Source organism: Centroberyx gerrardi, chromosome 1 (genome assembly GCF_048128805.1).
Source record: "Centroberyx gerrardi isolate f3 chromosome 1, fCenGer3.hap1.cur.20231027, whole genome shotgun sequence".
In the NCBI taxonomy this organism is placed as follows: Eukaryota; Metazoa; Chordata; class Actinopteri; order Beryciformes; family Berycidae; genus Centroberyx; species Centroberyx gerrardi.
In genome coordinates this window covers 29,485,968-29,503,683 of record NC_135997.1, presented here as the reverse complement: position 1 = coordinate 29,503,683, position 17,716 = coordinate 29,485,968, and positions in this window count along the sequence as shown.

The following is a 17,716-nucleotide window of genomic DNA, read 5'->3' as shown; positions in this document are numbered from 1 at the left end:
AACGAGCCTATCACCTTGGACATGCACCTCCTCTGGGTTCGATTGCTAATGCCTGGGTGTCAAAGCCATGCTCCCTCAGTATTATATGGACAAAGAAATGCAAAAATAAATAAATACATGAAAGAATAAATAGATGAATAAATACAGAACTAAATATATATACAGAAATCAATAAATTGGGAAATAAAGAAATATGAAAATAAATACAGAAATGAATAAGTAGTCAGATTTTGTTTATTCATTTATGTATTTATGTGTACATTTATTTATTTTTAAATGTCCCCATATATTTATGTATTTATCGTGGCATTAGCTGTAACTTTAGCTAAGCATGATGGACTTGTCTGCACTTGCTGTAATTCGCCTTCTCCGGGTAAGAACACATGAAGAAATAGCTGAATATGAGCATCAGCCCAGACTGCATTTTGCCCTCAGTTCATTTTGTTATGCTAGACAAGCATGAGTTACTGCTGGCTATGAGATTTCAACATCTGCCTCCTTATACCCATAAAACAATATGAAACAATAGTTGAACAATGAACAACATACTCATGAACCCTTGTGTTTTGGGGATGTCTCCTGTAGTTTGTTTGGATTCTGTTCTTCATATTTGCAGGTGTCTTCTGCAGTTTCTTGGTGCCACCTGAGTTCAAGTGGCATTGTTCTCACCTGCCCAAACAAACCGAACCAAAGGAGTAAACACTCTAGAGTTCAAATAAACCACTCCAAACATGCTTGGTGTGAACGCACCCTATGGCAGAGTAGTCCTGTCTGAACCCTCAGTATCCTCCTCGGCCAGGTGGGATTCTACTGGTGATTAATGGTAGATGTTGGATTTCATGCATGGCAGATTTTAGTTGAAATTACGGCTGTTGCAGCGGCAGCACTGAAAGACCACCTCCAGACGTGGGGAGGAGGATTACCTGCTCTAGGCGGTTCATATTTACGCTCACAAGCTGTGAAGTTGATATGTATACCGCTTCGGGAAGTTGGCCCTGCTGTGAGCGATTCTGACAGATGTATATGCTCTAAAATGCAGAGTAAAAGAAGCAGGTATGCTCCTTATGCATGCACATGTCCTTGACTACCATGGCTAATTTGCAATCTTTTATTTCTTTGCCTCATGCATTGATTGTACAGCATTTTCAAACATGCCTTTTAGCAGTGATTTCAGCAGGAACGTGGAATTTCTTATTTCCCTAGCGTAGGCATTGATTGTACAGACAAGATTATAAGAATAAACTTCATTCCTCAGCTGAGAATTCTATTTCACTGGAAATGTTTTGTTTTCTTTCAATAGCATTTGTTTCAGGCCCGTAACACTTGATCTTAAAAGAGTTACGCCATTAGAAAATGCTAATTTGAAGTAGTTAACTCTACTCTCAGTTATTATTCATAGATAGTAATGTTTTCCCATGCTGAATATAAGCTACAAAGTGCATGGAACTGTCCTATTTGGCCTTAACATTAAGTCAGCACCATGGAACAGCAGAGAAACTGAAAACCTACAAGTAGTGCAGCGTGGGAGTCCTTTGTTAAATGCATAATGCCTATCTCAGAGGAGATGGCTTTGCGCGCTTTAAGTCTCTCATTCATTACTCTTATCTGCTGGGGAAAGCAGAACCCCCAGCTGTCCCTTAAGCCATCCTTATTTAAATGTATATGAAGCCTTTTCACCGCCGAGGAGGTTATTCTGTCTTGCCGTCTCCGAGATTGATTACAAAATTATTATGTACAGTCGTGGCTATAAGAAACAAAGAACACAGATACAGAAGATGCTATTTGCAAACTGACATTAGAGTAGTAGGGAGGGAAAGTGTGTGTGTGTGTGTGTGTGTGTGTGTGTGTGTGAGGAGAGAGGGGTGAAGAGAGAGAGAGAGAGAAGGCAAGGAGAAAGACACAGTAAATTAGTCATGAGGATATGAGAGAGATTGAGGGTTTCACAGATACCACTGCCATCTGATATAGGGTCTTATTTTTAACAATGCACTGCACTGTGCTTGAAATGTCTTCTTCTGTGGTATCAAATCATTTTGAGTAACATCAGTTACTCAGTTGCGTTTCGGAGCTGCAAACTAAATAGCAAATCTTGTCAAGCCATCCCCTTACATAAAATACAGTAACTCCTGATTTGATTTGCCAAAGTTTGTTTTTGCATATGATTCATTTTGCTGCAGCATTTTTTGTTAGATTAGATTAGATTCAATTCAACTTTATCAATCTCAGTGGGGAAATTGAACCTGACAAGACCGGACTTCAGTAACTAACTGACTGACTAGCTGGCAGACTGGAGACACAACAGACATTTGCTTTACAATATTCTAATATTATACTGATTCTAGCAAAGCACGACATCTTTGAAAAGCCAGTTAAAAAGTCATTTTGGATTTGGAAACAGTGAAGAGTTGAGCTGTAGTTTGTGTTCATCGAACCATGAAGCTATAAGCCAAGTCAAGTGTCAGTCCGAGCTAGCATCAAGCGTCCGTCTGGGCACTAGTGGTTTCAGCTCACCAGACCACAGCTGGCTGATTTTTGCTGTCTTTCCATATTTGGAAAATCAATCACTAGTTTAACCAAACCTAGCACGTACCCTGACATTGTGTGTCCTGGGTCTACCTCGCTTCCTCTGACCTAGACCCAGGACTGACCGATTCAAATCATGCATAATGCATTCCTTTAGTTCCACTCCAATTACAAGACAGTGGTTGACCTAGCCTCCCTACAAAATACACACACAGACATGCCAAGTGTAGACCAACAAGCTTGATTTGTGTCCTGGTCTGTACCTCGACACACCCAAAGCTGGATTTTAAAGCTGGCTCAAACTAACTGGCGCACTCCGACCACTAAATCGAACATACCCCACACTGCATAATAGAGTGTGAATGGTGAGAGGCAGCAGAAATAGTGAACTATGTAAATCTTGACTTATATGTATTTCCTGGTCTAAAAATAACATGTTCAAGGTTAATCTCAAAACATTTAAAAAACAAACTTCCCCCTTCCCTTTAGACCCATCACTGTATGAACATATAGGACCAAAGATGACACTTCCAACACAGCCCAGGTGTTCCCGTCAGCTGAATTATTTGCTGGTTAATATTAATGACATTCTACCTTATCACACCCTATTTTTTTTAAAAGGTGTTTCATTTTATTTTCACTATGAACTGTGGGCAACATTTGCAATTATACTGACCCCCTTTTGTGTTGTGAATTGCCCAGTCCTCCGAGCATGAACGAGGCAAGGGGGAAAGAATAGCAACTGTCAAAGAGTTCAGCTGGGATCTAGCCATCTGGACAGCAGTTTAGGACTTGGATGGGTACACCGCATCCAGGGGTGCATTCAAACGCTCCAACATTCTGTTATGTTTCGCAAAATCTGGCCGAATAGCGTTGCCAAACACACACCACAAGGCAGTTCATAACACCCCATCAATTATCAACATTCTCCAAGTGGCTCGGCACCGTCAAGCCGCTTTTGCTCAGCTTCTTGTTTGCAGTGTTTGCGTGGTCTTGAATGCAGCCTGGATCTGTCAGGCTGTGTGCCGCGTCAGGGTCAGGGGGAGCAAGATACATCATTTAGCCGGTCCAGACGGTCTTGCAGGCCTGGCCGTTGGCTAATAGATGAGTGGGAGAGATGAGACCAGGACAAATGATGTTTGTGATGTATGTGAAGATTTTGTCAGGAAATATTCCAAAGTAGGAATGCTTGCTAACCATCAGGAAAAATGAGTATCAGACACATGGCGAGAACAAATCAGAAAAAAAAACACTTCAATTATTTTGAAAGCACTGCATTTCACCTGTTGTCTGCCTTACTCAGTTGCTGTGAAGGTCTCCAACTGTTTTATGTATTTCTTTTTACAATATTTGTACTCAATAGGGCCAATAGGGACACATCAACAGAGTCATTGGTTAATTCTCAGCTACATGCCTGTCTAGAAGTAAATAGTACCCTCCAGCCACAGCAATCAAGGTTTAGACCAGTCCCATAGTACTATAACAGCTGCAAGCTGTATGTTGAATAATATTGTCAACTCCCTTGAAAAAAAAAACATTGTGCTCCCCTATTCATGGAACTATTAAAATCATTTGATACTACTGACCCTAATACTTTTAATGTTCTACTGAACAAGTTGCTCTATTGGTTTTGATGATTTTATCTTGAACTGGTTCTATGCATACCTCAAAATAAGGGCGTTCCACAAGGAACTATCCTTGGTCCACTCTTATAAACATTATATATACATTTAGTTAGAAAGTTTTTTCAACAGCATTGTAATGTCCATTTTTACACTCATGATACCATCTTGTGTGTGACGGGCTCCACTCCAAACAAGGCTCTTACTAGATTACATTCTGACGTTCATGTTCTCAAACTTGTTTTAAACTCTTACAATTCACTACTAATACTGCTAAACTTGGTATCCATACACTAAATGGCACCCAAATGGCACTTACACAATCATACAAATACCTTGGAATATGGCTGTATAATAGATTATCATTCAAGTCCCATTTGGAACACCTAACGATAAAAAAATGATTTTTGTACACAAACAAAGCATGCTTGTCTTTAGAAAATAAAAAAAATAAAAAACATTGTATCCAATCCACAGCCATGTCTGCATTTAATTTTATACATTTTATATCACATTCTGTCCCTTGTTCTTTGTCATTACTTAAGTCATCGGATACAGTTTACTGCTTGTGTTTTATTGCAGGATATAAATTTCACACTCACCATTGATTTACATCATAACTTAACTGGTCTTCTTTAACAACAAGAAGGAAAATTCATTGCTCTATATTTATCTGTAAGGCTCCCTGTCCATCACATCTGTTTTGTCTTTTTCAGTCCAGTAATGATGCTACTAGATCACAGGACTGATTAGCTTCGTTAGTTTGTTGCACCTTAAAAATGGAACAGACAGCAAAGCATTTTGGAATTAGAATTTCTTGTGGTGCCCAAATAAATGAAAGCTACCTCGTCTTTCAGAGGTTGTTTTCTTCAGATAACGGCAGATTGTGTACTCAGTGATGATTTCTATACAAGAGTGATGACATCACCACAAAGCAGATTGAAAGGCATGTTTTTTACTTGAAAGTACTTACTTTTAATAAAGACTAACTTTGTAAAGTAACTCATTACTATTTAGTGCAAGTAACGGAATAAAGTAACTAGTTGGTTTTAAAAGTAACTTTCCCCACACTGCTGTTGGCAGCCTTGCAGGAGGCAGCTGCCTTCCAGTCGTTACTCAGGGAACAAAAGTCCCTTGTGCAAGGGCTCAATAAAACCTTCACTTTTGATTTGCTTCCCCCTACAGGATGTTAGTAGGTGAACACTTTCTCAAATGGTAAAATTAGCGGTAATGTTACATGCCTAACACATGTTACACCTGTCCTTAGCAGGCTCCATGCTGCTGATATACTTTAATAAGCTAAAAATGTAACCATCATCTTAGCATCTGTGCTTCTTTAAATGTCATTATTGTGAGTGGAGAGCTTGCTGTTTGATATTCACATCAAACAAAACAAATGATCAAATCAAGTTAAAGATTATTTGGGGCATTTTTGCCTTTATTTGACAGGGGACAGTAGAGAGAGACAGGAAAGATTGGGGACGTCACAGTTACATGATATGCGCCTTATGAGCCACCAGGACAAAAGTGTATAGAACCATAAATAGCAGAGAGCAATATAAAAGCATCCAAACAGTTCAGAGTGAAAACAGGAGACAGACTGTCTGCCATGGCGACAAAAGAGTAAAAGGGCTGTGGGTGTTAAGGACTGTGGGTGTTCAGCTCTCATCAGCTTTCATAGATCTGGAATACAAAGAATTTTACCTTCACTTGCCATCAAGTTACCATGCTGTGTAGACTTGGAGGACAGCTAGTCTCCAGGTCCCTTAGCAGTGATGGACATCAGCCCTACTGATCAGAACCACACTGAATACGGAGCAGAACGGTTTCATACTAAGCAGGGACCTACTGCTGGATTGGAATGGAGGGAAACTGGAATGCATTGTCAAAAGAATAGTTGGAAAATACAACTGAATCCAATTATAAGCAATTGTATCACGGAACCAATGTTTTAGAGTCCTATTGTGTCGTCTAATAGGATTGCTGGAGTACTCAAGATTCAAACAGAAATCCTACAGGGTTTGGGATTGTACATAAACCCTGTAGCACATCTGTGTGAATCTTATTAGACTGTAACAATCCTATTGCCCACCGAGGTCCTATACTGTAGGTTGGGTGATTAATTCCAATTGCTGTGCTGCAGCTGACCCTCCGCTCTGACCCCCCTGAAGGGAGGCATGCGAAAAGAGAATTTCTCCACAGGAATAAATAAAGCATGACATTATTATCATTATTATTCATTGAATTCTGTTCTATCATAGAACCAATCCAATTGAGTTTTCCTGTTGGAATGCTAGATAACTTTCTGATCGGGGAATTTCAAAGTATTTAAGCAATGCACTGACTTTTTGGCAAATAAGCTCTTTGATCATCCAAGCACTGAATGAAATGAAGATTGGCAGCAATTTTACCCTCATGTGTACAGTGTTTATTTAGTTTACTGCAGAGCATGTTAAAGGTTTAGTACACTGTTTCTGCATAGTGGCCATGAAAAAAAAAAATCACGACCACTATTCTTTTTTGCCTTATTAGTTAGTTGGTTTAGAAGTCAAAGCTTCACATAAAAGATGATCAAAAAGCAATATGCTCTTGTCAGCTCAACAGTCTGTATTGGAAATGTCTGGCTTCTCTGGCTGTCTGCTGTGGAACTGGAGATGGCCAGCAGCTCAGTCACTGAAAACGCATTTGCAAGATGAGTGCGTGTGATGTGCCGCTGCGTGGGAGTGTGACTGTAACTCAGGGCCCCACCTGCACTCCACCTGCCTTTATCGCTGTCTGTTTTCTCTCTCTGTCTGTTTTCTCTCCATCTATCTATCTGTCTGTTAATTGGTCTCTCCCAGCGTGACAAATATGTCGGAGACCTTTGTTATATCACCCATGGAAATGCATCACCTCAGCGATGATAGTTCCACACCAGCTCACCAATAAATATTTCACAATGCATTCCTGTAGATGATTGCATGCAAAGCAAGCACAGATAAACAGTGGAATTACAGTATTTTGCTGTGTTCAGCGGCAACAACTATAAAGTCTTGTAATGAAATGAAATCCAAAAACTAGTAACAATCCCAAAATAAAAAAAAACACTTAACTGCTACACCTGAGGCCCAGGATAACCCGACTCACCCTGACATAAGGTACATGATCCTGAAGTCAGATAGCAGAATATGACAGTGGAAAGGGTAGATATGAGAGATGACATGTCGGAGATGTCATATGACTAAGAATCCCGGAGAAGAAAGGCCGGTCAGCCCGCACCGCATCCCTCTTCCCCCGGAGGAAACCTGTCACTGTCGATTCAGGTGAGGACCGTCCTCTCTCCACTGTCTTTAAAATGATCTCGGCGGCCGAGCCCGCTCACCCCGCCGGCCCCCTCGCCTCCAGACAGCTGCTCTCTACATTTCAAGGTTAGCCGCGGCGGACGGGGAAAGGCCACACAGACGGTCCATCTGCAGCCCTCGCAGTCTTCCAGCCGAGCCGGAGTGGCAAGCGCACACAGGCTTAATGCGATTAAAGGTCAGCTTTATCCCGGGGAAACCATACCTACAAGCTGTTCCCCGGCTGGTGTGAATTCACTGAAACACCCCTGCTTTTCTGCAGAATTACATTACCCACACCAGACATTTCATCTCCACCGGCATGGGTGGTAGCGTTCCCGCTCTTGTTTTCTGTTGATGTTGTCAGGACTTTTTGGGTTCAGTATTAACCGCCCTTGAACTTCTGAGAGGCTAAGCGGGTTTGCCTGCAAAACACTAGTAATAACTTTTTGAAGTGAAGTCTGTCATTTACTCTGCTTATTTTTTGGGGCATTTTTGCCTTTATTTGGCAGTTGACATGTTGACAGGAAAGATTAGGATTTAGAGGGGGCTGACATGTGACAAAGGTCCCGTGCCGGATTTGAACCCAGGTCATCACAGGTACATGGTTTGCATCTTATCCGGCTGAGTCGCCTCACACTGCTTATTCCTAATGCATGAAGCAGCAGATCGCTGTCAAAATGCTATTCAGAATCTATCGAAATGCTTTCAGGAGACCGTCTCCATTATCCAGACTAGCCCAGTCAATCGACTGGTAGGGAATTAAAGATGGATAGATATGTATTTTATTTATTTCATGGTAACATTGGAGAGTTGACAGCAGCAATAAAACACGCAACAAACAATAAAGTCATAACAAATTCACCTCTTAACAGTCACAAGCACTGGCAAGCATCGTCACTTTCCATCACAACACATACACATATAAAGATGTTGACAGAACTGACATATGCATTTCATTAAACTATTTGCATTTTAATAACCACATCACATTAGACTAATCATCCGCATGGGATGTTGCAGCAACAGAGAGTAAGATGTGGATAAGATTAAGACAAATACTGAAGATAATAAGAACAAATGATTAAAACAACCGAACATAGAATGAAATCAAAGTGTCAGTCTAAATCAAAATGCATAAACAACTATAGAGGTTCTTTTCTATTGCGATTATGTTTTTATCACTTGCTTCACTATAGAGCTTTACATACCTCCAGGTTGATCCCCTGCCTGATCGGTCTGTCAGCTCTATACAGTGCTGGGTTCACTTTTATCAAAATAATATTTAATAATATGAGCAGGGACGTTGTGATTAGGGGTTAAAAAGTTATAACAAAATAATAAAACTGTTTTCCCAACACAAAGTGACACATACACGCACACACACACACACACACTGAAAGCAGAAGAATTTGGTCTAAAGTCATCAAAATTGTCCATTTAATGACTGCTATGCCCCAAACAAAAAGAGCTATTGGGGAAATTGAATGAGTTTTTTTTTTATTATTATTATTTTATAGACTCTCACTTTACAGAAACTTTGCTGGAGCCAGAGATACATGGGGAACATGTCTGGTAATAACAAAAGTGTTGATATCTGTATCTGTAATACAAACTAGAGGTTATAGCATTAGCCAACAGTCAGTAGAAACTTGTAACAATGGAATAGTGACAAGTGAAAATTAGAATTGCAACTAGTCGCAAACAAATGGCTTCTAGCAAACAATTAACAAACAAGCAGACAGGCACCTAGTTTCTGAAGAGGAGGGATGAGAGGTTGGCATGGGAACATGACATCTTAGGAGCACAACACTGGATCATGGATGGATCATGTTTTAAGATCTTAATCCCTCCACCGATGGCAGGATGTGTTTTTAGGAAAAAAGACAAAATTACACAAAAGGGCTAAGATTTAGCACATGCAAGGAATAAAATCACACTGATGTACAGTAAGTGTGACTATGATGATTGTTTGACTAGATAAAGTGATGAGAGAAAGAGCTTCACTTATATTTATGTTATATAATATTATGGGCCGTCATCTTGTTGCTATGGGCTCATTCCTGGTTAAATGAGCTTGTTATGATGTTCAAATAAATATGATGAATACAGTATACATTGATAAACTGATTAAAGACTTGCTTCCTAACATTTCATACTTCTGAAAATGTCACACTTACAGTTTTTTACGATTGCTTACACACTAAAATGACACATAAAGCACAATTATTGAAACTGACACTCAGAGAGCAAAACCTCAGCCCAGATCTGCACAACTATAAGCACATTCTCAGCCTCACACTTTTTGCAAAACACTACACACAGTGTTTTGCAAAACACTAAACACACTTCTCTACATTAGACACAGAAATTTAACATGATGTCACTTCTTTGCCATTTCAAGGCACTGCCTTTCAAAATACCACACCTATAACCAATTGATCAAACACGGCCGTCAGGTGTACAGACACTTAGGTGCTTAATTGTAAACTCACCAATCAGGCGTAAGCACTATAAAAAGGCAACAGGTGAGTGTACCTGTCTTCAACAAAAACGGAAGGCAACGTTGCAGTGCTTTCTTTTTTGTCTCCACAAATGTTTTTGCTGTGTTTATGTACTATATTCTATTTAGAATATGTTCTGTTCTGATTTTCAGTGCAAAATGCAACCTTTGGAAATGCATGGATGTATTGACTGATTTTACAATGTGGAGAGAAATAAATATTTTCATCAGTGTGCAGTACTGGTCTTGTGTGTTGTGTTTGGTCAATATATTCATGTACTTTACTCTAACAATATCTCTGAAAAAATCAAACCCAGACTATATCATTAGAAAAGTAGAAATGCTAAAAGTGTTTAGATTGAGCACAGCAGTGTGTAACTGGTTCAAACAGAATCAGATCGTATGAACCATGTGTGTGCCATACGGTGACAAAATTGGGTTTTTATAAATTATTGTAGAGTTTTGAATGAAGTGTTTCATTTTGCAAAAGATCTGAGGTGTTCTGCTACTTGTGTGTGTGGTTGTGTGAATTGTGTGTAGTGTTTTGACAAAATGAGCCCTGTTTTCAAAATTGTGCTTACGCAATCGTAAAAAACTGTAATCCTTAATTAGATATTCTTATACTGTATTGGTAAAGAGTAAGTACTCATTCTACATTGTGTTTTTATATGTCAATGTTTGGTAACATTCAATTGTTAATGCTTTAACCTCTAAAGGTTATGATAAAATTTATAGTCCAATTATGCTGCCTCTGATTACTTCCGCTTACAGTTGCCATGCTTGAAGTTTGAGAGTGAATCATTTTCAACAGCTGTTGCAAACCCTTTTTCTTCAGAGGAATTAGTAACTGCTGTGTTCGGATAGATTTAGTGGAGTGAAAACAAGTATATTTCCTTTAAAAATGTAGTTGAGCAAAAGTAGAAAGTCCCCTTGAATGGAAAAACCCAAGTACACAAGTAGCTCAGAGTAAAAGAAGGCCAGCTATCATGGGTCTAAGCCTGGACTTAATGGAGGCAACGCTTTCTCCACCGGCCGCACAACATGGAAGCAAACCAGGAAGAGAAAAAAAGAAATTGGTGTATGTGCTGTGACCATTTTTCCATTTATCCTCCAGATCTACTATAAAAGCACCTTGTTGAGTACCAACAAATTCACAGCAGACCTGCACCAATGTTTAAAACCAAAACCAAAATGAAAGTTGAGTCATTCATGGCTGCTACCTGCATCATTTTGTGAAATCAGGACCTAAATATCTTTGTTGTGTCAACTCAAAACAGTTTCCAAAGCTGTTTACCATGCCATGTGCAACTTTTATGATTGTTTGGGTTGACAACCAGACACTGGGTTGCATCAGCCACACTGAGTGCAGCATCATCTTGAATGACATCATTATCACCTTAAAAGACAAACTGGTCTTCAGCAACTTCCCAGCTGGCGGGGGTTATTGAAGAGAGGCGCTGTAGAGGTAGTTGGCACAAAACATTTGCCTAAAATACTCCCTGGCACACTATGAGTCAGTGTCTGAACTTGTCCCTTGCAATGACAGAATGTTATGGAGACGATGGACGACATTATTAATAATGGAGACTACCGGTGCTGTCATCCTCCCTCCAGTGTCCCCAGCGACTCCATGACAGAGACTAGCCTACATTAGCATAGCCTGGTCAGCCAGCAGGCATCGCCTCTAAAATTACCACATGCATAATTTCCTCATTGATTCATTGCGGCTAATTTAATGTGATAGTGAATTATTATTCTAGCGATAAAACACGACTATCACCCTTACAAACAATAGCTCTAATGAGCTGCTTCATGCTTTTTAATGTGGGCTTCTGTGAAATCTTTTTTCTTTTTCTTTTTTTTTCAGGGAAGGCCGGAGGAGACTTTTCCAAACCAGCACAGAGGAGAAAGCAGAAGGAAATGACCATTGTTTTTTTGTTTGTTTTTTCTTCTACAGGAATTATAATATGCTATTTAAAAACTTCAATAAATGATTCCACAGTAGACTCTCCTGTTGAGGATGCTGACATCACTGAGCATGTGTAACCAACTGGTAGCAGCCAGCACACTGTTTGCTGATGTGTGCTGAGGAGGCAGCATCAGACTGGCTCAACAAATTGTAAAAAAAAAAAAAAAAAATTAAGGCTGAGACTGGACGGCCTGGAGGTGGAGGCAGAGCGGAGGATGAGGACTAAACTGAACTCCATCCAAGACAACACCTCCCAACCTCTCCACAGTGTAGCTCTGGGTTACCTTTAGCTTCTACCTTTAGTTTCTAACATTAACTTCTGTCAACTGCCATCCAGCTGCATAATGCCTCCTGACTCAGCCAATTAGGAGGAGCTGCTGACACCTGCACTGCCTCTATCAGGGACGGGTCATAAAAAAACAAATACATATGTGATTGCGGGGATCAATATTGACTTTTGTAATTTGTCTGTTAACATTTTTTTTTTTTAAATATTGAGACACATTAGGCTACATATGTCACTTTAATCTGCATACCTGATTATGTGAACAGTTAATGCACATTTGCACAATATGCAATGTAATTTCATAGATCTGTAAACTGCAACATCTGTTAAGCTGGAAAATCAACAACATAGCAAGATAAAGAGCTCTGTAATACCATGACAATGACACTGTATCTTTTAATTTCACTGTGTTCAATGTGTTACATTCTTATCTATATTATTTTCTTTACCTTTATTTATCCAGGGAACATTGACAGAGCTCCATGCTCTTTTTCATTTATTCACACTGGCAGCTGCCCAGTACAGTCTTCTACTGAACAACTCCAATGGGACAACTGGGGCTTTAGTGCCTCGCTCACAGATACCTTGACTGTAGTTGAGGTTTTCCCCTGTCAGTCCAGGATTGTAACCGCTGGCCTTCCAGTCACAAGCCAACCTTCTGATGAGTTCCAGTTGAACTCTGTCTCTGTGTAGTGAGATGCTCAGCCTATTAAGACCAACATTACATGTCCATTAAGTTCTTACAAGTCACATAAGCAGACTCCAGCTACATCAAGGCTTTGAATGATGCTTTTGCAAGTCGTTCTGACCACATGTAGTCAACTCAATAATGTCTCTTCTTACTGTTTTGGGACCAAGTAGCACTATACCATTCCAGCTTTTGGAAAACTAGTATATAGGAATATGATGAAGTTTAGTAGGAATGAAGATATTTCCCAGACAAATGTTCTGCTCTCAGAGTTCCAAGAATAAAACATAGACATTTACTCATTCATAATTCAAACACAAGTCCATCTGAGTCATACAATAAAGGCTGTTTTCACCATGTCTTTATATAGAATGCCTGTTGACAGTTCACCTCTCTAGAAGTCTGACAACCTCTAAGGTCTAGTTAAGTTTGTGGTAGTTTTCCTTTCCGGAGCGGTGTGCTGCTGCAGAGCATCTGTTGGCATGAAACATTTTCATGAGGGATGATGGCGGTTGTGTGGGAGGCATGAAGAAGTAATAGATGGTGCAGAGGCTTCTTTTATTCAGCAAAAAAAAAAAAAGAATCTGCACTCTTCCAAGTGACAGAGTGTGTCTGTAGAAATTACACAGAGGGCTGGCAGAAGCATTTTCCAGTTGGATGGTGGTGAAAAGAGCACCTTGTAGCCCCAAGCGGCGGTATGGATCGTGGGAGCAGCCGAGAGACTCCCACACCTGCCCTAAAAGCTTTCTGAAATAGATTTTCCCCCATCAAGATGACACGCTAACCTCATTTGGCCTGCTCGTGCAAAGATGCAAGTCCAAGGTGATTCACCCAGTGGTGGCTGTCTCCAAGTCTATTTGTGAGTGTGTGTGTGTGTGTGTGTGTGTGTGTGTGTGTGTGCGTGTGTGTGTGCGTGCGTGTGTGTGTGCGTGTGTGTGTGTGTGTAGGTGTAGGTGTAGGTGTGTGTGTGTGTGTGTGTGTGTGTGTGTGTGTGTGTGTGTGTCGTATGCTTGTATGACTTTGTGTGTGTTTATGACTGCATGTTTCTGCATGCTGTGTTCTGTATTGTTTTCTGTCAAACAGCAAACCCCATGAATGTAAATGTCTTCCATCACTGAGATATTGAACATTTTCACTGTCAACTAGATTTTTGTATGATTTTGTTGTTTTATGTTGCAATGCTGCTCAACAATGTAGATCAATTGAATCAAAATCAGAAGTTTTAGTGGTCACGTAAGTTTGCACATACAAGGAATTTGATTTGGTGGGTTGCTCACATAGGTAACATTAAATGTAACACAACACAGAATTCTAAAAGTAGAATATAAATCAATTAAAAAATAGAAATTTAGACTCACATATCTGCTTACTTCACATTCCCATCCTCTCATTGTTACATATGGCAATATATACTGATACTTTTGTAATGGTTCCACCAGTTTCTACGGCTACATCAGTACTTCACCTTGTAGCAAGTGAGAGGTGGTTTAGATACATTTGCTTAAAATGTTATATTTGTGATAAAGCAGAATCATCATCAATTTTGGGGCACCACTGTATGTCGGGGCTTGGTGATACAGAACCAAGGTAAGACACCAGTTCTGATCCAGGCTTATTTCAAAATAGTACATTCAATTAATTAATCTGAAGGACTTCTTTTCACTATAAATGCAACATGTGTGAATCCTGTGCACAAGTTTCAGTTGTAAACACACATATCTACTCTACACATATACAACTATAAAACTTAAATAAAGGATGAAAGAAATTAAGAAATGAACGGAAAGGCATAAACAAGGCCAGATTAAGGTATTTGTAATGAACAAGCCAATATTTGTGCCATTGGTCTGTGTCAGCTAGTTCAGTGTCTTGGTAGTCTTTGTTCCAATATGAGAAGGTTCATCTTGGGCAGTTCATCTTGTAGAAAGGTTAGTTTGTTAGCAGATTCTCAGACGGGGTTGAGGGAGAAGTTTTATGTGAGACATGCATGTTCCACACTTTGTCTAAGTGCTTTTCTCCATTCAGTCCATGATGGAATGCTCAATTGAAGTCCGCTATTTGGTAAATTTTTGAGAGTTTTGTGGGAAAATATTCCTTTCATCTTCTTTGGCCGAAGCGCATTTACGCCTGGTCGCTCTCCAGCCAGGTGAGACCGCATGGAATGGGGATCTGGGCCCTGACATCTATAAAGGCCCTGACATCTATACAGGATGCAGCCGCCCCCACAGGCCCCACTCCATATGTCATGCTCCATACTGGCAGGTCTGTGCTGGATGACTCATTCACACCACAGCCACATGTGTATATAGTTAGAATGAATGACGCATCTTCGCAGTGTGTTCAGCATTTAAAAAGGTACACTGGCCTAATGGGGGCACTATAATAAAATGTCAAATTTTTTAAACTCAAAAATATGTCAGACACCACTGGTGCAATTTATTGTTACCTACTGCATTTATACTGATACTTTTATAATGGTATAATGGTATAATGGTTCTACCTATTTCAGAAGGTATACATTTAGATCTTTTTTTTTTTTTTCTATGAAAATGGAGGCCCCTTTATGATCTAATTTGATCAGATTTCACACACACACACACACACACACACACACACACACACACTGCCAGTGTTTGTCTAACTCCTTCCTACGCCCATGCATGCTGGGAAGTCTGCTAATGAGCTAAGAATGCATCTTATTAATCTGATAGGACCAGTGTAGTGAATGATTGCTAAGATGTTCTTTCAACTTGTGAACTACTGACTGTAAGTTATGAAGCTGATAACTAGCGATTGTAAGTGGAAATGAACAAAGCCCTCTATGCACACTGAGGTAATGATTGAAGATGAGCTGGTTTCACTAAATTGCACTATGGGTTTTTACAGTGCAGTGAATATGTCATGAGAGAGGATGTTTCTGGAAAGTGACAGGTTACAGTGTGTCTGAATTACAGATCGTTTTGACAGCGTGGCTGGAAACTGATTAGATATGCTCAGGGCGGATCTCTTCAGTCTCTTTACATCAGTGGGTTTCACATCTGATCCTGTGGATCCACGAGGCCAAAGGGACATCTAAAGGCTGCCACCTAGAGGGTGGAAGTGCTCCCAAGGCAAAGGTCTGATGTGAATGCTCTCCAAACATCAGCTTTCATGCATTTCATCCAAAGAGCCAATTTTAAGTTTGATGGCTCAAAACAGCAGATATTACATAAACAAGTAGGGATATATATATATGTATTTACATATAGAGAGGTTGTCCACGAACGCTAGTGGAAACACAGTATGTAGATGTAAAATGAGCCGAATCATTTCGTGTAAACAGCATGATAGAATGTGTGTGTTTGTTTTTCTTTGAGTAGCATTCAGGTAGACTGTGTATTTCCAGCTACTGAAAAACCCGTGCAGCTCCATTCTGACTGAATCAATAGAGACATGGCATGTCTTTGTGAGTTTGCAGTAATCTATAGCCGGGTCAATTTGTGATAAGCTCCTGGATCTCCATGAGCTGGGAAGATGAGCGTCATCTCACTCTACCAAAGAACCCTGCAGCGATGTCAATAACGCTCTGTGTGTGTGTGTGTGTGTGTGTGTGTGTGTGTGTGTGTGTGTTTGCCTGGGTATGTGTGTGTGTATGCATGTGCCAGGGTTTGAAATAAATGGGGGATGTGGGTATAAATCAACCATGAAAGTTCCTGAAATGCTTGACATATGAAATGAGGGTGTGTGTGTGTGTGTATGCGTGTGTGTGTGTGTGTGTGTGTGTGTGTGTGTTGCATCTCACCCTGTTTTTTTATTGAGTTGTCAAATATTCACACATGAATGCAATCACTGTCTCCCGTGGGCTACAGTTTGTGATGTGTGCACTCTTAGAAACAGAACAGCGAACTGGGATCATATAGGGTCCTGTGACTTGACTTTATGGGTCTAGGTGGAACCCTTTTTGAAGGTTAGACCATAGAGATTAAACAGTACATGGGTTATGTGATAGAAAAATCCTATTCTGGAATGGGACCATATGGCAGCAATTTTACCTGGGTCCACTACCTTTATAATCCTAATATATTTTTAAATGTCACTAATATTTTTTATGTAATGCACTGTGTGTAAGACAACTGTGACTGTCTAAAATGGTACCATACATGAGGCATTTTTGTAGTTTTTAGATAACAATAGCTTAACCATGTGAGCTAATCATTTTTTCAGTATAATACCCTCTGAAATGGTCTATTGTTGTGGCAATAGACTATGTTGGCAGCAACTGAATAATGCAAACACTGAAACACACCTAACAAAACACACAGATACAAAAATAGACAAAAAAGAGGCCAGTGTGATTTAATGCTATTATGATTAGTGTGACAGCTTTAAGCCAACGTAAGCAGGTGACTATGGACAGTAACATGTTTTTTAAACTGTATTGGCATGAAGAGGTTACAATTAAGATTACAATCCATATAAAGAAATAATTAATATCTTTGCCTAATGAATGTCAAGGCTTTCACACCAGTAGCTGTATATATGGCAATAAGATAAACAGGTCAGCATGTTCCACAACATACAATGTCTCTTTTTGGCCAAATATTTGGCTTTAGAAGTATGGATTTAGACTCCTTTCTGGTAATTCTGCCATTTTTTTTTTTTTTTACCTGGCTCTCATTGGGGACTGGCCTTTTTTTATGCATACTCTCAACACTCCCCAGCTATTTGTTAGAGACCCTGCCACTGTTTAAGAGCCTGTCTTTATTGGAAGATTTATAGAAGCATGTAAGGGCTGGTGGTTTGTGCACTGACAAGAACACTGTGGCTTC